The sequence below is a fragment of the Homalodisca vitripennis genome, unplaced genomic scaffold (assembly GCF_021130785.1).
Source record: "Homalodisca vitripennis isolate AUS2020 unplaced genomic scaffold, UT_GWSS_2.1 ScUCBcl_11043;HRSCAF=20161, whole genome shotgun sequence".
Lineage (NCBI taxonomy): Eukaryota > Metazoa > Arthropoda > Insecta > Hemiptera > Cicadellidae > Homalodisca > Homalodisca vitripennis.
The window spans coordinates 5,701-32,854 of record NW_025787172.1 but is presented as its reverse complement, the minus strand read 5'-3'; the positions used below and the strand labels follow the sequence as shown (position 1 = coordinate 32,854).

Sequence of the window (27,154 nt, the reverse complement as noted above, 5' to 3'; positions counted from 1 at the left end):
GCGGTTGGCGTCTGTAGTTAGTGTGCGGTTACGTGGAAATCAACTTCCAGGAATAGTTTTTTTTAGTTGTCTTGAAGGTCATCAGCTGGTAAATATTTTAAAATTACAACAACTAGACATTGAAAATAATTAATAATAGAGAATAGTTATTATTATTAGAAATGTAGCCTCGAAAAGTCTTTAATATAACTAATAAGAATACACCTTTATTCCATTGGTTTTTTTTTTGCCAATGATGGTGGTTCGGAAGTTACCTTTAAGCCGTTGGTCCCCAGGATAAGTGTTAGAGAGGGCTTTTAGCCCTAACTACGCCTGGTAAAATAACACTACGTTACTTTACTTTTTACTTTATCTTTTAACACTTTTGAACTTATTTTATTAACCTTAAGCTTAACCTTAAAAATTACCTGAAGATGGATTCTTCGAATTAGAAATGTACATTGTACCAATAAAAATACAAAAATGTTCAAAGGTATATTCTTATTAAGTAGTTATTAATCTTTCATTATGTCCATAAAAACTTCTAAAAATTAAACAAAATTTCAAATTGCAAACCCACAATTTCAAACTAATACTAAATTAGATCGCACAACATTAAACAGTAACATAGAAAACTCGGGTCTTTTTCAGAATGTCCCCGCACAATATTCTATTTAATCTGCACTGAAAACTTTGTATCTACGGGTTATGAATAAGCACGTTTGTTATAATGTTTGTTTTGACTTGCGATATAAACATGATAAGCGTTATCGCTTTTAATTTTCTCAGGCCTTCAGTGCGGACTTCGATGGCTCCGGACTGTCAAAAGAAAAAAACCCTCAACGTAGTATCTAAAAGTCAAGCGTGTTAAAGTGAGCGCCTTAACCCCTTTCCAGGTTGGGCGAGAAAAGAAGCGGCATGAATGATGATGACACCTTCTTGTCGCTCATACACCACACGGCATTAACACAAAAACTTCTGTTTATGTCGATAATCTATTTGCCAAATCAACACACAAGTTACGACTAAAGTGAAGAAATTTTTTTTATAGTTTACCACGGGAACGTTCCGGAGGAAACAAGAAAATTCTTTTCTTTAGAAATAATAAATATATATTTAAATTTAAACTTAATTTATTTCAATGTTACCGAATCTAATATTTACAATTTTTCTAATCACAAATGTGATGATACTGTGAATAACGAAAATATGTGGGAGAGTTCTTGATTCCTAGAATAACTCACCCACTGATAAATTCAGTACCCTGATATACTTCCATCAATATAATTGAACACAGACATAGAGATACTCTGTTGTAGTGCAGTCTCAGACAAGATGCTGAGCACTAACTGCCAGTTAGTGCTGACCACGGTGTCATTGACTGCTGATAATAGAATCCGTGTGGGAAAACTGAGCCTAGGATTGACAAGTGATACAAACGGATTTTGTAGGTGTGGTCTAGAATAACGATTCTGAATGTGGTAGTGTTGACCTTGCTGGCAATACCCGCTATTGCCAGATCCGTGTGGAAAATCTAAGCCTACAATTAAGAAATGACACATGTATTTTGTCCCTGTAGGTGTGGCCTGGGGCCAGGATGCTGAATGTGCTGCTGGTAGTGCTGACCTCGCTGACGCTGCCTGCTGCCGCTCAGATCCGTGTGGGAGGTGCCATCAACCTTTTTGGTCGCTACGGTTACCTCAGTATCAGCATGAAGGTGGTTCCACGCAACGAGACCGACCAAAGTTGGGTCTTCAGAGAGCCCATCGTCGATGTCTTCAAAAACGTTCCGGTCAGAAGCAGGTAGGTCTACATACAAGAACAAATAAATGTAATCGTAAAAATCGGAAATTCCTCCCTTGAACAAATTTTTTATTAATTTAGGTCCAAATTATAGAGGCATTTTCTCTGGGCGATTATGAATTGGGCGAAAAAACGTATACAAGATTAAACAAGCCTGTTATTTGTTTCTCATAAAGGACTAGTAAAAAAGATATTTTCGCTGGCAAAGGATGTACGACACCTACTAGTGAAGTTAAGTTTGTCACCTAAATAAAACATTATACGTACGATAAAAATACTAAAAGGCTCTGATTTGGTCACCCCTATAAATAACACTCAAAAACTAACAACTTTATAGCCTAAGAACCCATTTGTATTGTCTGGGTCAGTATATTTAAGCGCCACAACCTGGATAATCCCTAGAGAAGAAATCGGTTGTCAACCTTGCTAGTGGAGATCGAAATGGGCTGGCACCGAAAAGGTTAAAATATTAAACGATGTTATTGTCCTCGATAATACTTATTACTTAATACTTATTATCGTTAGTCTAGTAGACGAAGAGACTGAAATTTGTCACTAAAGGGTCTGTATATAGTAAGGTGAAGCTGGTTTAACAATTATAAGTGAGTCTAGCTATGGTCTCACAAAATTATCATTTCATATTGTTAACCCTTTAAACCATTTCGACCTCTACTAGCAAGACTGATCATCGAACTCTTTTTCGCAAAGAAAAAATTCTCTATAGATTTCCAGATTAACCAGGTTGTGTACTAATACAATGTATATTGGCTCTCAGTGCCTCAATTACTAGGAATAAACTCGAAGAGGACTCGCCGAAAAAGCAATAAACAAATCTACATCTGGTACTTAACATTTTTGTTTTTTTTTTTATATTAAGAAGTCCTTAACAGAGGTGGGCAAAATCCAAACGGCAGAGGCCCTAACAGAAGTGGGAGACCAACCACCCCACAGTCACAGCGGACTGGATTGGGACGTTGTCACAGAACTCCATGTGGAAGTCGCCTTGTATCAGAGGGTTGGAAGCCACTTTGGCTGACAAGCTGAAACATAGCGTGTGAGATAATTGGCTGAGCGTTAGTTAAAAACTAATTTCATTTGTCTGTTCGCACGATATCTTGGGAATGAACTGACCTATAGACTTGCAATTTTGCATTAATCTTCACTTCTATATAGGGAACAATTAGTTTGATAATGATCCATGTCACTCCATGGGATTTGCTTTCCGTTAGCTAACATTTCTAAATCATGTTGGCAACGAGAAAATCGTAGAATAGACAATTTGGTACTGATTGAGTACAATATATCTTGGTGCATAGTAACACGTGTAGTCTGACTAACCGCAAGGTATCATATGAACATTTTAAATTTTGCTCCAAACTTCATTTCTACATGCGCTTGTAGAATGAGTTCTATGATCGTGCACTACATCCATCCATTTGGCATAGCGTCATTACCAATCCAGTCCGCTGTGACTGTGGGGTGGTTGGTCTCCCACTTCTGTTAGGGCCTCTGCCGTTTGGATTTTGCCCTATGTTTGCTAAGGGTCAAATCAAATCAAATTCTTTATTGTTCATTGACATGAGACATGCATGGAACATGGTCAGAGATTATAAAACCGATTAATACTAAACAGAAGAATACAACATCACACATTTAAATAACAGTTAAAAACAGTTTTAAAACATAAAATATTACAACTTAAACTACAACCTATCTTATCTATATCGTCCACTAGGCTGGAGCACCGCTCACCAGTTCGTTAATGGAGTAGAATGCTTGTCTTATTAGGTATTTTTTTACGTTGTTTTTAAAAGACGTCTCAGTCTCGCACGCTGTGATACTAGAAGGCAAAGCATTAAAGATTTTAGGGCCCATATATGACATTGATTTTTTAAATGTGTTTTTATGGTGTTGCGGAATGATTAGAGCATCTCTGTTTCTTGTAGAATACACGTGGTTAAATGATGGGAAGGATTGAAGGTTCTTAAATGTAAATGTGGCAACCGAATATATATAAAGTGATGGCAATGTCATTATGCTTTCCCTAGAGAAAACCTCCCGACAGCTCTCACGATGACCCAGACCACACATCAGTCGAACAGCCCTCTTCTGCAGTTTGAAAACCCTACCGATCAACCCACCTGAAGCCGTCCCCCAGAAAATCAATCCATATGTTAAAATGGGCACAAAGTAACCAAAGTACACTAGCCTAACGGTATCTCTAGACAGAAAACTTGTTAGGTACCTTAAAGAGTAGATGCTGGCACCAAGTCTTTGACAGACATGACTGATGTGATTTGACCAATCAAATCTGGAATCAATGTGGAGTCCCAGGAAGCAGACCGTTGAAGAATGCTCGATAGGTATATTGTCAAGGAGAGTAACTAACGCACTCTCATTCTTGTGGGGTCTAAAGTGAACTATTGAGGTTTTTTCAGGATTGAGAAATAAATAGTTAGCAGAAAACCAAGAACTAAGACTCTTGAGTGAAAAAGCCAGCTCGGTGGAAAGAGATTGAGCTGTGTCAGCTTGAATAAGTACACTGGTGTCGTCCGCATATTGCACCAAGTGGCCCCTCACAGATGAGTTAAGGTCATTCACGTATATATTAAATAAAAGAGGGCCAAGAATTGAGCCTTGCGGCACACCAACCTTGACCGGTAAGAGAGCAGACCTACCCCTACCCCCTTTGTTGGTGATCTCAACAAACTGAGAGCGACCAGAAAGATAGGAACGAAACCACTCTAGAGGGATGCCTCTGACACCGTACCTTTCCATCTTGTCCAGGAGACGTTGATGGTTGACGGTGTCAAAGGCACGGGAAAGATCACAAAAAATGCCCGCAGTATCACTGCCAGAGTCAACAGAAGAGAAGGCGGTATTAAGGAAATCATTTATCGCGTGAGTGGTTGATTTACCTTTAAGAAACCCGAATTGTGAAGGAGATAGTAAGGAATTTTCAAAGCCTTAGTAGTTTTCACTACCTGTCAGTAGAGTGTGATTTTCAGGTGTCGGTGAAGTCCAGAAATTCTGATAGTCTATTGGAAGACGGAGCTGAGGGACCTCCTGGTCCCGTAATTGTCCTATGTGTTTGCACGGCGAGGTCTGCAGATTCTTCGAAGGATGCTAGAAGTCCACCCACGAAGTTTCTGATGGGAGGGACGTTGGACGATGTTCTAACAACGGAGTTCCTCACGAACCAGGGGGACCCAGTGACCCGCAGGAGGCAAACTTTCTGGGCTGCGAGCAGTTTATTCTTGGCGGACTTGCAGGTGAGATGGTACCATGCTGGGGCCGCGTAGGATATCACTGCTAGAATAAGGGCCTTGCAGAGCAATACCTTCGTCTTAGTCAGCAGTCTCGTGGAGCGGAACGGAATGCTGATGCTGGCGAAGCCTTTCCTTGCCAGAATGCAGATCCTCGTGACGTGTGGGGCCAGTGTCAGTCGACTGTCCAGGAATACTCCGAAGTACTTGACTGTCGTCTTTCAAGGGATGTTGTCCCCGTTGAGCGACAGGTGCCGGCGGTTCGCTTGTCTTTGTGTCCTTGTGAAGTTGACGGCTTCACACTTTTTAAACTTTGACCTTGATCTGCCACCTGGTCAGCCATGGCTCTAGCAGATCCAGCTGTCATTGCATGTAAACTCTGGCCATCCTCAGATTGGCGAAGCTGGCCGTGAGGAGAGCGTCGTCGGCGTACAGGGACAGCTGGACTCTGGGAGAAACAGGGAAGTCATTGTTGTACCTCAGGTACAGGATCGCGACTAAAACTGAACCCTCTGGCACACCGGAGGAAACTGGCCTTGACGTGGAAATGGATCGGGCAAAGCTAACGGAGAAGGTCCGTTGGTCGAGGTAGTTGCGGAGTAGCCGGAACATCCAGCAAGGTAGCGGGGTCTCGGTAAGTTTGTACAGTAGGCCATCGTGCCACACTCTGTCGAAGACTTTGCTGACATCTATCAGGACTCCTCTATGCCGCTCCGGTGATGTGGTTGTGAACACAGCTGAATTGCAGGGTGTTCGAGTGTCCACTAAGGAAGCCAAACTGTTAGAGGTCCTGATAGAGGTGAAGAAATCCTTGGGGAAACTAATCAGGATGTTCCTCTCGAGGGTCTTTGCCGGGGTTATGTAACATTACACGTTGGAATTCTTCCAGGTGGTCGGCAACTGTGCAAGACGCTGGCAAGAATTGAAGATGCATGTGAAGCGGACAGATTCCTCAGAGCAAGCATTCTCAGGGAGTCCGGGCCAGGAGCCTTCTTTGCCTGAAGGCATCGGATGTGGTCTTCTACCTCGAGTGTTGGCACGGAGGGAAGTGGCTCGTCGTCTGGTCCGTAGCCCTCTAGGAAGGCTTCAACCATCTCGCGAGTGTCCTCGTCGTGGACGTCTGCGTGTGGGGAGCATTGGTTCCCTATGGTGTAGCCGAAAGCTTCCGCTCGGTTACTATGGGAATAGACGATGCCACGTGAAGTGGGCGGTTGGTCTTCTCCCCTTGCAGAGCTTTGTAGATCCTACAGATATCGCCGACACCACCGTCAGATTGGTGCTTCACGAAGTCGTCCTACGCAGGCGCTCTGTGTTCGGGAAGGAGACGAGAGTATTTCCTGGCCTGGTGGTTGAAGATGTACTTGGCGTGAGGACAGCGAGTCATCTAGTAGTCCCTTTTTCAGTCTTCGGCGTAGGCGTATCTCCTCTTTCGGGTCTTAAGGTAGAGGTGAGATGAGATTCCTCCGTGTGAGAGGGGATGAGGAGATGGCCAAAGCCTCCTGGAGGGTGGTAGACAATTCACGTATTTGTCGGTCTATCTGGTCCGGCGATTTGGCGGGGATTTGTGACGGCCGATATCTGTCAGCGAGGTGGTTCGCGTACTTGTGCCAGTTGACCTTGGTGGGTCGCGCCGGAGGGTAGGCTGGCGCTCCGTCGTCTGGCAGGTCGAATACAAATGGCACGTGGTCTGATGAGAGTTCTATACCTATCCGTCAGGAACTGGAACCGATGACGTCCGTAAAGTAGGAACCGTCCATGATGGTAGTAGTGGGTGGGCTCCTCTTGGGATAGTAGGTGGATGTGGTTGCGGTTCTCCAGGAGACGTTATGAGGTTTCTGCCAGTGGCGTTGGTCTTACAGCATCTCCAGTCTAGGTGCTTGGAGTTGACATCCCCAGCTACAAGTGCAGGGGAATCAGGCCGAAGCACGTCATCAAGCCAGCGAGGCTGGAGCATCCTCCGAGGCGGGTTGTAGAGCGAAGTGATATCCAGCTCCGTCCCCGTTGTAGTGGACAGCGACTCGAGTGGATTCTATCCCTGTAGTAGGGACTGCGGCCAGCAAGCGGTGGGTCACTCTCCGGGACTGCCGTGCCGCCACTGGGTCCTTTACCTTGCAGCTGCCTTTCAGTGCGGTGCATCTGAAAGTTGGGGACGTTGAAGTAATCCATCCATCTGAAAAGGGTCTCCTGGAGAAGGGCGACGTCCATATCCATGTCATGCAGAAGCTGGCTGAGCTCCAGTCCCTTGTCCGCTAGCCCATCGGCGTTCCAGTTGGGTGAAGTTCAGCATGTCTAGAATCCGCGTCATCATCGAAAAACGGCGTCTCAGTGGGGGGTCCCAGGATGAGTCCGGTCCGTTGCCTCTGCGAGGCAGTTCAGAGAGGCCTTTATGGGCGACAATAATTCAACTTCGATCGCAAGCTGCCTAGGATGTGTCGGCCTGCTATCAAGGAACGGTAGAGCAGATCCCTCCATGTCCATTATAGAGAGCTTCTCGTTGGGCGAGTACTAAGCTGGGAGAGCAGAGGTGCTGTCTCGTCCACGGCTCAAAGCAGATTGAGAGACAACATGCACCAGCTGTTGCAAGTGCATTTCAGCGACTTCGCAGACGCTCAGCCAATGATTGAACACGGTATGTTTCAGCTTATCTGCCAAAGTGGCTTCCAACCCCCTGATACAAGGCGACTTCCACATGGAGTTCTGTGACAACGTCCGCCAACTGCTACAGGCGTATTTCCGCGACTTCGCAGACGCTCAGCCAATGATTGTACACGGTATGTTTCAGCTTATCTGCCAAAGTGGCTTCCAACCCCCTGATACAAGGCGACTTCCACATGGAGTTCTGTGACAACGTCCGCCAGCTGCTACAGGCGTATTTCCGCGACTTCGCAGACGCTCAGCCAATGATTGTACACGGTATGTTTTCAGCTTATCTGCCAAAGTGGCTTCCAACCCCCTGATACAAGGCGACTTCCACATGGAGTTCTGTGACAACGTCCGCCAGCTGCTACAGGCGTATTTCCGCGACTTCGCAGACGCTCAGCCAATGATTGTACACGGTATGTTTCAGCTTATCTGCCAAAGTGGCTTCCAACCCCCTGATACAAGGCGACTTCCACATGGAGTTCTGTGACAACGTCCGCCAACTGCTACAGGCGTATTTCCGCGACTTCGCAGACGCTCAGCCAATGATTGAACACGGTATGTTTCAGCTTATCTGCCAAAGTGGCTTCCAACCCCTGATACAAGGCGACTTCCACATGGAGTTCTGTGACAACGTCCGCCAACTGCTACAGGCGTATTTCCGCGACTTCGCAGACGCTCAGCCAATGATTGTACACGGTATGTTTCAGCTTGTCTGCCAAAGTGGCTTCCAACCCTCTGATACAAGGCGACTTCCACATGGAGTTCTGTGACAACGTCCGCCAACTGCTACAGGCGTATTTCCGCGACTTCGCAGACGCTCAGCCAATGATTGTACACGGTATGTTTTCAGCTTATCTGCCAAAGTGGCTTCCAACCCCCTGATACAAGGCGACTTCCACATGGAGTTCTGTGACAACGTCCGCCAGCTGCTACAGGCGTATTTCCGCGACTTTTGCCGTGGAGAGACTGGATCGGCCCTGGCAGGCGTTCACCGGCAGCTGGCCGGCCTCGGCGGTCGCCCGCAACCTGGGACTGAAACGCATCTTACGTCACTGGCCGCCACAGCTACGTGCTGGTCAGTAACATTCAGTACTCACTGTAGAGGGTGGTTTCAGTAACGTAGATGTAAAACAAGTAAGAATACTTTATCCAAGGTACATAAAGGGGAACAGATGGTCTCGGAAAATTAGTTCTGCACAAAAAGGTATGAATTAGTCTATACGCAAATAAATTATAATTTTTTATAAATTGAAATAAACGAAGTGGGTAATTGACACTATTCATCATGACAATTACAGTACATTCTTTGTGTTAAAATGATAAACCTTTAAAGTAAATTATGTAGATTAATAATATATATATATATATATATATATATATATATATATATATATATATATATATATATAAGTAGATATGAATGTGGCGGTCCTAGGACACTTTTGGGACAGTCAGAAAATCAATGTAAAATACTGTCCATTGAACCATAAACAAATCTGAGAAATCAAACAGGAAATCACGAATGTTAAATAACCGAATCTATATCTGTTTTACTGTTCATTGTAGGCTTCTAATTTATAAGCTGTTTTAATGAAAAAATCCAGAAATCTTCGAAATCTTTATTCCACGAAGTTAATTGTAACACAGTCTTTATCTTTAATAGTCTTCTTTCCAGTAACAACCAAGTGTAATTTTTCATTTTTGTCCAATTCTTTAATCTTTTTTTCATCCAAAACAGTCAAAAATCTGTTTGGCAAGTGTACTTTACAATCTTCCAACTCGGCAATTATTGTAAACCCGAATTTATCTTTCATTTTCTCCAAATTCACAATTTTGTATTTCTTATTTTCTTCTAATTCTATTAATTTCTTGTATTCTTTGAATGTTAAATCACCAACCTTATTCAACTCTTGTAACAGTGCCATTTACATAGAAAAAAATTAATACTTCTACACTTTTAAGGTGAAAAATCAACACTATACTTCCAAAATACACAAAAAAAAAACGGGGTTTTGACCCTAAAAACGTGTTTTTAGGGTCAAAACCACAGCTCTTAAGGTGCATACATACTAGTTTTTTTTTAAAAAAAAATCCTGAAAATCTACTGAAATATCTCTAATTATTGCGGATTTTTAGCTTAAAAGTTGATAATTTGAACGAAATTTCTCGAAAAATCACTAAAAATTTGAAATTTAGAAAATCTCTAAATAAATTCTTTTCCTATCTAAATAGAAGAATCTACAGCTGTTTTACTACAATTTGTGCTGATTTGTGTCAAATTCTAGTAAAATTCTCCACTTTTCAAAGTCTGAGTTATACAAATTTTCCCTATATAAATAGAAGAATCTAACGCTGTTAAATCATAAATTCTGCTGATTTGTATCAAAATCTTTAAATTTTTCCTATATAAATAGAAACATTTAACGCTGTTTCTACATAAATTGTGCTAATTTTTATCAAATTTTGATAAAAATCCTTAGAAATCTACTGAATTATTGCTTTTTTTTCAGCTTAATAAAAAGATATTTTACTAAATAGTAAAACTTGGCAGATTCAAATTTTCCCTATTTAAATGGATAGGAAAAAGATATTCCTGCCCGTACTGCAAAAAAGACATTTTCGAACATCATTATACCCGTCATTATAAGTCGAAAAATCATCTAAAAAACAAAGACATTTATGAAAAAGAACTAAATTATTTGAGGACTTGGGCTAAAGAAAATCAAATTGCCGATCACCAAAACATGTATAATATAGAAAAATTGCGTGAACTAAAGAAAAATTTTAAGGAAAATAAAAAAGATCTCAATCTATTTAATGATGAAAAAATTCATTCAATAGCTGAAAAATTGGCTATCGAAACTAACGACAAAACTAAGTCAGAAATGATCGAAGAAATTGATAAAACGATTAATGAGAAACCTGAAAATATCATTGATGTAGAAGTTTTATCCTCAATACACGGTCTATTTAAGCAATACATTTTAACAAATTTGAACGACAATTTCATGTCAATTTACAAATATCTTTCTATTTTGCGCCCAGAAATTAAAAGTTTAATCGAAAAAATTTCAAGAAACTGTGAAAAATAGTAAAGGATATATCTCTTTAGAATGCGAATACGAACGAACTTTAGTGAACGGTGAAACACAAACTTGTCCAATGTACTTTACTATAAAAGCAGACGAGATCTTTGATGTAAACGACTTTATTTCTAAACAATTTAATAAATTAACACATCGAGAACAGACAAATCATCCAAATCGAGGTTCTGGATGGACATTAAAACGCTGTAAACAACTGATTTTGAGCCTTAATAAACACGAAATAATGAACGCAGGATCATATATCGATTTACCACAAGAGATAAAGGTAAAGAAAGCTTGTGTAAATATCAAAAATGAAGATGACTATTGCTTTATTTACTCTATCCGATGTGCAATTGAAAAAATCAAAATTTCATCCTGAACGTGTAAAACAATATGAAAAATTTGTAAATGACGAGATATTTTCAGGTTTCGAGTATCCAATGTCTTTGAAAGATATACAATTATTCGAGAAACGCAGCTCCAATTCCAAGTACAAATATCCAAAAATGTCTATAAATATCTATACTTATGATGAAAAAATTAATATTGTTCCGTTACAAATTTCAGAAATTTATGATGCCGAGTTAGAAATCGATTTATTGTATGTTAAACAAGATGACAAATCTCATTATGTTTTGATAACAGATTTAAATAAGCTCGTTTTCTCTCAGTTATCTAAGCATGAACACAAAAAATTTCTATGCAGAAGATGTTTAAGCCATTTCTACAAATCTGGAGATTTAACAGATCATTTAGAAATTTGCAAGCAACACGAAGTTTGTAAGCCAATTATGCCCTTTCCAGGTCAAACAACATCATTTACTAATTATCAAAAGAAATTTTCTCATCCTTACGTTATTTATATGGATTTTGAGAGCATATTAGAAAAAATTCCGACATGCAAGAACAATCCACAAAGATCGATTACAACCAAGATTCAGAAGCACATTCCTTATGGTTTTACTCTATATTTAGTGTCAAATGTGACGAATCGCATGTATAAACCGATATGTTATCGAGCCGAAAATGAAGACGATTTGCCTAATGTTCCTGCAAAATTGTTTGAAGAGCTCAATAAAATATCAAAATACATAGCTAAAAAAGTATAATTCTAAGAACAAAAAACCTATGATATTGACCGAAGAAGAAGAATTAGCGTACCAAAATTCCAGTCTTTGTCATATTTGTGAATGTGAGGGTTTTTGATAATCAAACAAGAAAAAAAGTACGAGATCATTGTCATTTAACAGGTAAATTTCGAGGTGCTGCTCATTTATCTTGTAATCTGAATCTCAAATTTCCTCAAAATATTCCAGTTTTCTGTCACAATATGTCAAATTACGATACTCATTTGTACATAAAAGAATTGGCAAAACAGTATGGTAATGTTGATTTGATCGCAAACACCGATGAGAAATATATAAATTATTCTGTAAATTCTGGATATGGGTATGAGTTTGAAGATGATAAACCAAGAAAGTTCATCAAGTTTTCATTCGTAGATACGTTCAGATTCATGGCCTCGTCTATAGAAAAGTTAGCTAAAAACCTCAAAAAAGATGATTTCAAGCATACAAATCATTTTATACAAGATGGACGAATATTGAACGCAATTCTAGATAGACAACCAAATGACGAAGAAGAAATCTTTAAAATTCTATCTGGAAAAGGAATATTTCCCTATGAAATTTATCGATAGTATTGAAAAACTTGATTACACAGAAGAGCTAAAAATTCAAGATTTCTATTCACTTTTAACAGATGAGAGCATATCTGAGAAAGATTTTCAACATTATTTAGCTGTTTGGAATAAATTAAAAGAGAAAAAATCTAGGAAATTACTCTGATCTCTATAACATCCAAGATGTTTTATTGCTTGCCGATATATTCGAAAATTTCAGAAACATTTGCCTAAATTGCTATAAACTCGATCCGGCACACTATCTAACAGCTCCCAGTCTCGCATGGGACGCAATGTTAAAATTAACGAAAATTGAGCTTCGGCTAATTAACGATTATAATATGTATTTGATGATCGAAAAAGGTATTCGCGGAGGCATTTCTCAATGTATTAAACGATATGTTAAAGCAAATAACAAATATTTGAAAGATTTTGATAAGACAAAGCCCGAAAACTATCTGTTGTACGTCGATGCAAACAACCTTTATGGGTATGGCCTCATGCAAAAATTTACCATATAACGAAATCAAGTGGATGAACCCGAAAACATATACAACAGCAGAATGGCAAGAAACAATTTTGGAACTCACTGGCGACGAAGATTATGGCTATATTCTTGAAGTTGATCTAGGATATCCAACAAATTTACATGAACATCACAAGGATTTACCTCTTGCTCCCGAACATTATAAAAACAAACTTTGCACAACTTTACTGGATAAAACTGAATACGTTGTTCATTCAAGAAATTTGAAATTCTATCTGGAACAAGGTATGATTTTGAAACATGTGAATAGAGTTATCGCATTCGATCAGAAGCCTTTTATGAAAGATTACATTGATTTTAACACAAACATGAGAACCAAAGCTACAAGTGACTTTGAGAAGGACTTTTACAAGTTAATGAACAACTCAGTTTTTGGAAAATCTATGGAAAATGTGAGAAACAGATGTGATATTAAGCTTGGAAATGAAGAATTTTCAATGAAACAAGCTAAGAAAACAAATTTCAAATGCTTTAACATCTTTGACGACAACTGTATAGCGAGTCACATGTACAAACAAAAGGTTAAATTTAACAAACCGATTTACATAGGATTTTCAGTTCTCGACCTCTCAAAATTGCTAATGTACGAGTTTTATTACAACAAATTAAAGAAGTTTGATCCAGATTTGAATCTGTGTTACATGGATACAGACAGTTATTTCCTAGAATTGAAACGAGATCCTTTTAAAATTATTAAAGAAAATATAGATGACTTTGATACAAGTGATTATCCAAAAGATCACGAATGTTTCACTACTAAAAATAAGAAGGTAATAGGGAAATTCAAAGATGAGTTAAATAGCGAAGTTTTAGAAGAATTTTGTGGTTTAAGGTCTAAGATGTACTCGTACAAATATCTAGATAAAAACCCAGTTAGGTGTAAAGGAATTAAGAGAAGCGTTGTAAATAAAACAATAAATATCGAAAACTTGAAGAGATGTTTGTTCGAAGATAAAGAAGAATTTAGGGAGATGACTGTAATAAAAAGCTATAAACATGAATTGTATACCATCACCATAAACAAACTGGCACTGAACGCTAAAGATGATAAGAGAATTGTCCTAGAAAATAAGATCGATACAGTACCTTATGGCTATAAACATGAAGGAAAATCTGATATATTAGATGAGTTAAATAAACTTGGAAACTTTGACATGTAAATGGAAGATGATTTGATTCACTGCCACAAATGCAAGAAAAAAACGAAAAATATAGATTCTAAAAATCGTTCAAACTCAAAACGGATTGTATAGAATTGCAGCAAAATGTTCAAAATGTAAGACAAATAAGAGTAAATTTATAAAGAATCCAAATGAAAAACAAGTAAAGAAAGAATCTAAGAATAAGGAAGAAATCGAGATTGAAGCTAGAGAAATTCATGCACCAGTACGAAAAAAGTTTAAAAAGAGAAAAATTATAACTTTAGGAATTGACGATTTATGGGCAGCAGATTTAGTTATAATGTCTAACTATTCGGATCAAAATGATGGATTCAAGTATATGTTAAATGTTATTGATACTTTCTCAAAATATGCTTGGTCAAGAGCTATCAAAAGAAAAAAACGGCAAGGATGTTTCAAAAGCTGTCGAAGATATAGTAAAAGATGCCATAAGGATCAATCACAAACCTCCTAACCTACTTCATACAGATAAGGGTTTAGAGTTTAAAAATAAAGAATTTAACGATGTTTTGAGAAAATACAACATTAAGATTTATCATACTGAAAATGAAGAGAAATCAAGTATTGTAGAGAGATATAACAGAACTCAAAATGAGAGAATGAAAGTAATTTTTGAGATTAATAAAAACTTTAAATGGATCGATATTCTTCAAAAAATCGTAAACAATTATAACGATACAGTTCACAGCACAATAAAAATGAAACCGAAAGACGTAGATAAAGATGCAGAAAAGGAGTTATTAGAGACCGTTTTCAAGTATATTCCACCAGAAATTCACACAAAAAACTAAATTTAAAGTCAATGATCATGTAAGAATTGTTAGTAAAAAACAAACATTTTCGAACAAATATAAGAACAATTGGTCAAGAGAAATCTTTGTGATTTATCAAATTAATAACACAGATCCTGTAACTTATAGTATAAAAGATTTAAATAATGAAGAAATAACCGGAAAGTTTTATGAATATGAATTGAGAAAGTCAAAGCTTTAATTTTTTCTATATAAATGGAGGCTGAAAAGAAATGTATAAAGTGTCAAGAATTTAAAGATTTGACGAAGTTTTCTCAAGATAAGACTAGAAAAGATGGATTATACTATTATTGTAAGGATTGTCGTAGTAAATATAACAGAGAATTATACGATAAAATAGAAAAATTAACGTTAGAAGAGAAAAAATGTTGCGTTTGTAAAGAAATTAAAGATATTTCCAAATTTTACGATTGGCATTATAGTAAAAATAAAAAAACATGCACATTGTAAAGATTGTGCTAAAAGAATTATTCAAAAAAGTCAAAAGAAACCGACTCTTTGCGAGTGTGGACGAAGCATTCAATGGTTACCTCATCTTCAAAAACATTTACAGACAAAATATCATAATTCTAGAGTTTAATAAAATTTAGAAACATTTTCATCGTAAAGTCCAGATTCATTGATAAAAACAGTGTCAGGATGAAGATTGTTAAGGGGCCATTCGAATAGCCCCTTGTTTCTCGGGGTCTATGGGATAGACTCCTGTAATTTATACATACAAAAGTTGTTTTTTATCATCATTATCGACATTATTTATGATAGCTTGCCTCGTGTTTTCATATTCTAAAATTTCTGCAACATCTTTTGCTTTGAACCAAATTTTGAAACGTTTCTGCAATCTTCATTTTAGATTTCAGTATTAAAGAATATATGCCCGGTTCATTAATGAAAATAGTGTTTTTTTGAAAGTTTGAAGGTAAGAACGATTCGTTCCCCCTTCTGAATCTATGTTATCGTAGTTTTTTTATATTTGTCTTTAACGTGATCTCTAATCGCTTTCATCGTATTTTTAAATTCCAATATTTCTGCAATATCTTTTGCTTTAAACCAAAATTCATTATTTTCGTCAACAAATGTTAAAATTTCTTTATTATTGAATTTGAGTAGATTCACAACTGACTCCATTTAGATAGAAAAGAAATTTAACTAGTAATTTGTATTTCGAGAATAAAGGCCAGATTCATTAACGAAAATAGTGTCAGGATGAAGATTTTGAAAGGGTCTATGGCATAGACTCTTGTAAATTTATATATTTAAAGGCTATTTTCTCGTCATTATCAATATTATTTATGATAGCTTGTCTAGTATTTTTCATATTGTAAAATTTCTGCAACATCTTTAGCCTTAAACCAGATCACATTGTTTTCGTCTACAATCGTTAAGATATTCGTGTTATCGAATGTAAGTTGATTATTTCTTAGATCTATGACTGACTCCATTTAGATAGAAAAAAAATTTAACGAGCAATTATTATTTTGAGTTTAAAGGTCGAAAATAGTGTCTGGATGTAATTTTTTGTAAGAGTCGCGATTCGATACCCTTGAAAATGTATATCTTCTAGTCTTTTCTTGAAAGTTTAAAGGTAGTCTATTCAATAGACCCCCTTGATTCATGTCCGTTGCTTCAACAATCTTAAGTAAATTGTAGTTTTACTCTCATTTTTCAATAAATTTCCTTCAGAGTCTTGAACAGTTAAGACGATTTTTTGAATTCTTTTCATATTTTTTCTAATTGGAATATAGTCTATTTCATTCGGTTTTTCACTAATTTTTGATCCATAAGCAACATTTGGAAAGAAAGTGTACAAAATTTCCGATTCTTTGTGAAGATGTTCGGTATGATTTTCAAAACTAGGTTCAACGAGATTACAATGTACTTCAATTACATCAAACGGTCTAAATTTTGGCGTTTTATTTCCTAAATATACCTGATTTGGCTCAATAGTTTCTTGAACAAACCCTAATAAATCTACTATAATTGCTGAAAACATTATTCTTACTGGTGATTTTATTTGAATTTTATTAGAGAGATAATTTTTTTTGCATTTCAAACTTGTTTTCGTCAAAGTTTAAAGATTTATCTGATTGTTTGAATGTTTTCAGATAATTTTTAAGGGAATTTTTTATTTGATCGAAAGTGTAATATCCTTTGTTTAAACCATAATATTTTGTTATGTTCTTCTCACTAAATCCTATACAATAAAGAGAAACTTTCACTAATATTTATTACAAAATTGTCAGAATAAAAACCGCTTAAACCGATAAAATAATTAGATTCTTCCTCTAAGTGTATAGGATGTTCCAAGTTTAAAACTAATTTAGAGCTTTCTGAAGTCAACTTGAACAGCTTCATTTTCGCTATTTAAATGGAGAAATTTTTAAAGCAAAAAGATCAGATAAAACTTCAAACGTTTGAAGAAAGTAAGAAAGATCAACCAATCAGATTGTTAATTGTTGGTTCAAGTGGATGTGGAAAAACAACTTTATTATTGAATTTTAATCTACAATAGGTTGATTCCTTATTCCAATTTGTATGTTTTTAGTAAATCTTTAGAACAAGACGTATACAAAAAATTACAACAAAGATTCAAAAATATTGAGAAGAACTTAAACAAAAAAATATCACATTTTTATAATGCTTCTGAGGACATAGTTCCGTTAAGCGAATGTAAACCCAATTCGTTAATCGTTTTTGATGATTGTATTTTGGAAAATCAGGACGTTATTAAGGAATATTTCGTAATGTCTCGTCACAAAAACATATCTTGTATCTATCTTTCCCAATGCTTTTCAAAGGTTGATAAACAAGTTATTAGAAATAATTTGAATATGTTGTGTGTTTTTAAGCAAGATGATCACTATTCGAGAAAAATTTACAACAATTATGTGGGATCTGATATGAGTTTTAACCACTTTATTGAGTTGTGTGATAAAATTTGGAAGGAAGACTACGGATTTTTAACAATTAATCTAACTTTGAAGCCTAAAAATGGTAAATATTTGAATAAATTTTCTAATATAAATGCTGCTTAGTGGTCTGACAAATTTACTCGATAAAATATTTATTACAATTATTTTTACATTATCTTTACTTTTTATTTACATTATGAAAAACAACTGAAAAACGGTAAATCTGTTCACGTTTTCACGCTTCGTGTTCACGTTTTACGTTACACGTTCACGTTCTCGTTCTCGTTCACGTTCTCGTTCTCGTTCACGTTCACGTTTCAAAATTTTCCTAAATAAATGGCGAACGTAACTTCAGAAGAAGCAAAAAAACTTGATCAAATAGAAAAGAAATTAATCAAAGAATTTAAAGAACAGATTCGAATTGATGAAAAAGAACAAGAATTTATTCAAAAAATTAATCAACCTGTAACTTCTGCAATAAAAAATGTTGAGGGCAAAATTGAAAATGTTTTAAGCGATAATCAAAATTTAATGAATTTGGTTCCAGTTGTACGACAGTTTGCCGATATTTCGATACCAGAATCTGAGTTTGAATTGCCAAAATTACCATCGTCGACACCATTTAGACCTCGAATCATTGAAGACTCTACCATAGTTGAACCAATAAGTCCTGGAACAACGGATATAATAATTGGTGAAATTGGTAAAAAATTTCTTCCTAGAGCAAAGGATGATAAATTTGGTTTGTATTGGGACAGAAAAAAAGAAAAGTTTTATGATTGGAAATTTGCCCGTGAATTTTGAGCATAATGACATAGTTATTAATGAAAAAATGTACGAAGGTACTCAGGGTTTATGGAGATTATTAACAGGCACTGATGTTCCAAAAGACGGTTTATATTCTGAAGAAGACTTGAAAAAGTATACAGAAATTTTATGGAAATCTGATTCAATTTACAAAAATAATGATCCATCAACTAAGAAACCAAAGTCAAGTAAAGGTAAAAAATATCTCAATTTGATTAAACCAATTTGGGAAAAACGAATCGAAGGATCAGGTGTCAGAAAATACAGTGATAATAAGATTGAGTACAGATATATCAACGATTTGACAAAACTCGATGGAATTATTAATTATATTTATGCTCAAGAGAAGGCTGGAAATAACAATTTTTTGAATGAAAAGAAAGCGATTAAGGATTTTATTTCGAACAAACTTGATGAAATGATTGAAAAACCTGATGGAATTAAATATTTAAAACGAATTTTGCCGGCAATAAGTTCATCTATGATTGAGGGTAGTGGACTTTTGAATGATTTTATCAACAATTTACCTTTTGAATTACACGTACCAACTTATCAGTATCTGGGGCCTGGCACAAAACTCGAAAAAAGACTAAAAAGAGGAGATCCTGGTATAAATAAATTAGATCAAGCTGCTATGGAACACGATATTTTTTATGCAAAACATAGAGACACAAATTCCAGACATATCGCAGATAAAGTTTTGCAAGATAAGGCAATGGATAGATTTTTATCAAAAGATGCTAGTTTAGGTGAAAGATTTGTTGCGCTTCCAACAGCTGGAGCAATGTTTTTGAAGAGAAAACTAGGAATGGGAATCGAAGAGAACTTGAAATTTTAACTATATAAATGGAGGTGAATGTAAATTTCAGCAAAAATCAGAAAGAAAAAAATAAAATCCGCTTTTAAGAAGAAAATACCCGTTAGTATTCAATTTAAAATAGATCAACTAAAAAATGGCGAAGATAAGATATTTTTAACAAATAGACAATACAATAAACTCGAAAAACATAAGAAAAACAATAAAGGAACCAGAATAGAATTTTCTTATAATCAGTTGAAAGAACTTAAAAATGGTGGACTTTTGAAAGATTTATTAGATTTTGGAGAAAATATTCCAGTTGTTAAAAATGTTGTTCCTTATGTTCGTAAAGCTGCTCCAATCGTTAAAAAGGATGTGATTCCTATTGTTCGAAACATTTTAAATTGGTTAGATAAAGAGTTGGAAGATGTTACAGGATCTGGATTAGATGAAAAAACTTTGAATTACGTGAAATCAAACATTAAAAAAAATTTGAAATCAAACCTTTAACATTCGGGGAATTGGAAGAAATCTGCAAAAATATTAAACATTTTAGAGGAATCTTCATGAGAGATACATTACCTGAAAAAGTTAAGAAATTTGAATGTGGAATTGTGAATTTAGACTCGATTATGGGAAGTGGAACGCATTGGATTTGTTATTATAAAAATGATAAGAATGCATGTTATTTTGATTCGTATGGAAGAATTGAGGACAAACCACCTATAGAATTGATTAAATATTTGAAAAAATCAAGCGTCTACTACAATGATTCTCAGATTCAAGACTATAAAGATCCCCCAATTTGTGGTCATTTATGTGTTTTTGTTTTGAATGAACTGAGTAATGGTAAAGATTTTAAAGAAGTTGTTAACAAATTATTGCTTAATAAATATGGATTCACAAAATATTTTTTGACGTATTTGGTACACAAATTATTCAAAATGTAGATAATAGTTTGAATTTTGATAGTTTGAGAAATGAGTTTGATAACAAGTTAGAAAATTTATTACAAAACCTTCCAGATTCAGATATGTTTGCTGTCGAGATTGAAGATTTTAAAGCAGAATATGATAACAAACTTGCAAATTTCATGAGTTCAAATGAAGTTGCTGATAAAATAAAAACATTGGAAAAAGAAGTTGATGATGGTGTAAAAAAATTATTTACCAATTTAATGTCTCATATCGAAAAAGCTGATAAAATTACTGAAGCGATCAAAGTTGAAAAGAATTATGTTAGTTTGGCTAATAAAAAAAGAATTGTCGGTGTTTCGACCTGGTATTGACAAACATGATGTTGTTGTTAAAGAACAAATTTTTAAAACCTCTAAAATTATCAGAAAACATCGATATTGTTGATTTACATGATCCGAATGTTTAAAAATGCCTTAGATTTTAAAGGAAAAAGAATTAGCAGTGTTAGTAAAGGAATTAATCCATTTGATGTTGTTGTAATGATTCAATTAGAAGATCCTATTAAAATGTTTAATGAACTAAAACAAAATTATGAGAATCATAAACAGCATGTTAAAGATTTTACAACAGAAGTCTATGAAAAGTTAGAAGCCAGAAATAGAAGATCAGTAGACGATGTTGGTGAAATTAATGAAAAACTTACTAATTTTAAAGAGTCTTTTGATAAGTTTAGTTTAGATGCTACGAAAACTTTTGAGAATATTGGTCATAAATTTGTTGAATACAATGATTCTAATGCTGTCAAATTTCAAAAATTAGAAGAAAAAATTAATAAGTTCGAGGAAAATCTTAATATAATTTTGGAAAATATTGATAACAGATTTAATAGATTAGGCGGCTAAGATGACTAATTTTCCCTAAATAAATGGCGCTCATATATTGTGTGAGATGTAAAGAAAAAACTGCAACAAATGATATAAAATACTATGCAAATATCAATGGAGTTAAAAGAATTTCTGGAAAATGTGCTGAATGTAACGCTAAAAAGAGCCAATTTATAAAAACTTGAAATTTTTTCTTAATAAATAGAGATGGCGGGACATTACAGTGCTTTCGATCTTTTTATAATGCAACACGAAAGAGATTTGAAAAAAGAACATTGGGATGACATTTCTCAAAAATATGAATTATCCGAAGATATGATGAGATTATACGTAAACAAATTGAATTGGTATAACATTGCAAAATATCAAAATCTATCCCCAGAGTTCATTCAAGAAAATATACATTATCAATTAAAAGATCATATGTCTGTTCTTTGTCTCTATCAACAACACTTGAGTATAAAATTTTTGGATGAAAATAAAGATACAGTTGATTGGAACAATATTATAGATAGCGGTTACTATCCTGTGCAAATTTTATTGAAATATGTGACCGAGATCGCAAAATTTAAGGAAGAGAATCCCGAATATGACGAAGTAGATCATTAAAAATGACTAAAATTTATATCTTTTCTTATAAAAACGTACATTAGATCGATGAAAAAATGATATCTTTCTTATACATGATGTTTAAAATTTCTAAATTTTCTCTTATTAAATGGCGGACTACAGAAAATATGCTAGTGATATTGAAAGGGCGGAGTTTAAAAATTTCTATCCAATTAGTAAACAACATTTGAATGAACCGAATAAAAGAACTGAGTTTAATATTGATTTTGGAGATAACTTTTGCTCGTCTAACTTCCAGTTTTATATTTCTGGAACTTTAACAAAACAAGATGGTCAAGCATATCTTGGAACTGATAATGTTAGATTAATCGATAATTTTTATACCGTTTTTATTTTCTAAGATTGAAGTAAGAAAACACAATAAATTGATAGAAGAAGTCGAAAACTGTGGTCAGTTAAGCACTATTAAAGGAACTATTTCGTATTCAAAAAGTGATGTATTTTCAAACAGTTTTGAATCAACTTTTAAATTTGGACAATTTGAAGCGGTCGGTGATTTAGCACATTTCGGCTTAGGATTCTTTGAAAATGTAAATTTTCCAATCTATAAAGGTGGATTTTACATTAGTTTCATAAGAGCTGAAGACGATGATGTGATTCTGAAGACTGCAACTGGAAATGTTATGCCTGTTGATGGCAAAATTACAATTAACGAGTTTTTTCATTAGAGTTCCGATGATTTATTACAAAACCACGAGTAAAATTCAGTTGATTGATGAAATTACAAAATCTCAAAACATTATGTTTAATTTTCTAGATTGGCAATGTATTGAGCAAAAAGGTATTTCCGGAACAACTTATTCGTTCGATATCACAAATATTTATAGAAATATCTTCAATCCTAAGTTTGTTATTATAGGTTTTCAAACAGATAGACAGAATAATCAAGAGAAAAATCCTTCAAAGTTTGATAGTTTGAATGTAAAAAATATCAGAGTAAAATTGAACGGTTTCTTATTATCCAGATGAATTACAAAATTTAAACATTTCAGGAGGTCTTTTCAGAATCATGTATCAGATGTATCAAGATTTTAAGAAAGTTTACTACAAAAATATGGAAATGTATTACAATCCTAAAGAATTTTTAGCGAATAGACCTATTTATGTCATTGATACAACAAAGAGTTTGACAAATATTTCTGGTTCAAAGAACGATATAATTATCAATATGGATTTTCAAAATGCTGTTACAAACTCGACATGTTATGTGGTTGTGGTTTCTGAGAAATTTTTAGCCTATGATGTGATTAAGAACGATATTAGAGAAATTCAGTAGTTAATGATGTTCATATTGTTCTCTTTCATTCCTTCTAAAACTTTAAAAATATACTCTTTCGCTGATGAAAAATCACGATTTCTTCCGGAATAATCTTTGTAATCATAGACAAAATATCCTAAATAGTTAAATAATAAAATAAAATCATTTCTTTTTATCTCGGTAGTTGAAATATAAACATAAACATTTGCGCTGAAAAATTTATATCTCGGCAGAGTTAGTTCCATACCTTCCATTTATTCTTTTTGTAAAAATGGAAGAGTATAATGCCAACTGTTACAAGTGTTCTAATAGAGGAGAAATTATCGATAAAAGATATTTAGTTTGTAGAGGTTGTAATTTAATTTTGTACGAAAGACCTAAACCTAAGAAATTTCGAAATAAACTAACACATTTGAATAATCTGCTTACAAAATTGCAATATGGAGGTAAAAAACAAACACAATTTGTTACAGAATTTAGAAAACAGAATAAAAATTTTTACTTATCTCTTGGAACCGTTGAAAAAATTATTTTCCTTTTCAAAGAATACATTAGGTTTGTAGGTTTAAATACACGCGTTTATTATGAGAAGATTTTACCTATAATCTTTCACTATTTGGGCATTGAATTTGACTACGATTTTAAACCTGAAATCTTTGATGATTTTATAGTACATTTGGAGAAAGTAAATGAAGAACCTCGTGAAAAGAATGCGGTTTGACTCACATTCTCCCCGACTTCTCGAGTGATTGTTAGCAAATTTCATTTTTTCCGTTTATAGATTTTTCATTAAGATTTCTGGATTTTTTCATTAAAACAGCTTAAGAAATTAGAAGCCTACAATGAACAGTAAAACAGCTATAGATTCGGTTATTTAACATTCGTGATTTCCTGTTTGATTTCTCAGATTTGTTTATGGTTCAATGGACAGTATTTTACATTGATTTTCTGACTGTCCCAAAAGTGTCCTAGGAACCGCCACATTCATATCTACTTATATATATATATATATATATATATATATATATATAATCAAATAAAATTAAATAAAACCAAAAAAAGAACCATTATAAAACTTTAGTCTAAGAATAAACATTAGAAGATATCACTATGAACAATTTGCTGTATGTACAATGAAGCCAGAAAGTATTGACATGTTTAGTATTTATTACAAAATTTTATTTCCTTAAGAACAATTATTAATCTATATAATTCACTTTAAAGGTTTTATCATTTTAACACAAAGAATGTAATTGTCATGATGAATAGTGTCAATTAACCACGTCGTTTATTCAACTTTTAAAAAAAAATTAAATTTGTTTACGTATAGACTAATTCATACCTCCTTGTGCAGAACTAATTTTCCGAGACCATCTGTTCCCCTTTGTGTACCTTGGATAAAGTATATATATATATAGATAGATAGGATGTACCCTATGTAGGACACCAAACTTCAGGAGGTTGTTGTAAAGATCAAAACTAACAAAAACTGTCTAAATCACTCCGTATTCCGTCTGTCTGTACGTAATATTTTACAAAAAGCTCACGAAGAAGTATCTCAGAAACTACTTAAGATGAATCATAAAACTTGGTATGAATATTGGTCTTGATGGTTTACATATTTCTCTGTACAACGTTCAAAGCGATCATTTAAAGTTTTCAAAGCTAAATACATAATCGTATCTCAAACCATAAATTTTAGTTAAATCCTGTAAGAGAAAAAAAATGTTGGAGCATGTAGGGTACTTTGGTATTATCTAGAGGCCACTATTTTTGCAAGAGCTTTTATTACCGGGAACCTATAAAACTACATTATTAGAAGAAAACGGACTTTATTTGACTTGCTGTGAAAACTACATGTCACAGTTCACTGAAGCCCAGATTGATGGTCCAGGGCATTTCTGATAGGTACTTTCTCGACCTCAGACACCCCTCTCCGATCGTTCAAATTTCCCTACCTTAGATCACGTCAATTCGAGGTCGGGAAAGTATTTATCAAAAACTTCGGAGCCACCCTGAACTGTGGAAGAAAGAAAAACATCCATGGAAATAGTATCTGAATTTAAGCTCATATCACGTGACCACTCGTTAACTTTTCATATTTATAATATGCGCGTATGTATTTACCTGATTAAATAGTCAATAACAAATATATAGGTACAAGATAGCCTCCTTCTCACCAACATCGATTCTTTTTTGAAGACACAAAAAGAACCGATCGTCATTGATCATCAAGTAAGTCAATTAATACCACTAGTGCATTACAAAACAAATTCAAATATTAATTTAATTTTGCGAGGCCTTTCATAAACGAGGATTCCATCGTCAAGCAACTTCACAAAGTCTACAAAGTTGCAACTTCAGCGACGTTTGTGACGTTGCCTGAGAATGTTGCCAGAATCCTCGATTCGGAAATGCCTCGCTAACTTAAATTAATATTGGAATTTGTTTTGTAATTCACTTGCGGTATTAGTTGAAGATATTTCCAATGCTCCAAGAATCTCCAAAGTCAATTGAGTATGTTCTTTGAAATAATGTAGTTTTTTAGGTCCCCGATAATAAAAACTCTTGCAAAAGTAATTACCTTTAGATATTACCAAAGTACGAAATTTAGTCCTACAAATTATGGTAAAAAGACTTTTTAAATCGGGCAGTTATCAACCTTGCTTGTTATTTATAAGAAAGTTGGAAGATTGTACCATAAGATTAATGTATAAACGCAACTGAAACTAAGATTGTAACACACAGGTGCGATTGGCCCGACACCGCGAAGCCTCCAGGGTGCAGGAGGACGCCGCCATGACACCGAACAGCTCCGAGCTGCACGAGGCTGTAGCTAGACAGGCGGCTCTGGTCACCCCAGGGGACACGGCCAGCGTCATCGAGTTCATCAAGAGCTTCGGCAGTCACTACGTCCGCAGTTTCGTCACCGGCAACACGCTCTTCCAGGTGATACACCGTCACTCTGTAGCTAAGTCACACTCAGATCGTCACCGGCAACACGCTCTTCCACTTGATACACCGTCACTCTGTAGCTAAGTCACACTCAGTTTCGTCACCGGCAACACGCTCTTCCACTTGATACACCGTCACTCTGTAGCTAAGTCACACTCAGCTTCGTCACCGGCAACACGCTCTTCCAGGTGATACACCGTCACTCTGTAGCTAAGTCACACTCAGTTTCGTCACCGGCAAAACGCTCTTCCAGGTGATACACCGTCACTCTGTAGCTAAGTCACACTCAGCTTCGTCACCGGCAACACGCTCTTCCAGGTGATACACCGTCACTCTGTAGCTAAGTCACACTCAGATCGTCACCGGCAACACGCTCTTCAGGTGATACACCGTCACTCTGTAGCTAAGTCACACTCAGCTTCGTCAGCAAGACACTGCCACATCAGTACATCCCCTTCGACTAATAATCCTTTACTATTCGCTTTAAGGGAAGACACCTACCTTGTTCTGTCCTCATCATCAATAACTGGGGAAGCGGTTCGCTTTAGGTATCTCGGAAATTTAGGAAAGGCTTATTGAAATATTTGTGGATGTGCACTATGACTGTAATAATTTAATATACAGGGTGACCATTAAGTCTTAGGACGACTTTATAACTTTTAAACGACAAGAGATATCGCAAAAACATTTTGTATACTGTTACTGGATTTCCTTACCTGAACACCATTAGTGTAGCGGTGCTCCGTCTTGTTGGAAGAAACATGTTTGGAAGTCAGCGCCCAGAGTAGCTTGTAAAGCAGGGACAATCTCATTTTGGGTCGTATCATGATACTTGTTGGCATTTAAATTTCCATCGATTAAAAATGGTCCTATAATTGAATTACGTACGATACCTGTCCATACGTCTAACTAAATTTTGTATACTGTTACTGGAAATTGTAAGCAACGTTTCTGTGTACATTGTGGTTGGATTTCACATTTGGGGGACGGCCCG

General features: G+C 35.3%; 1 pseudogene; it reads left to right on the top strand.

Annotated features, from left to right (window-relative positions):
* Window positions 1-27,154, top strand: LOC124374897 (annotated as a pseudogene).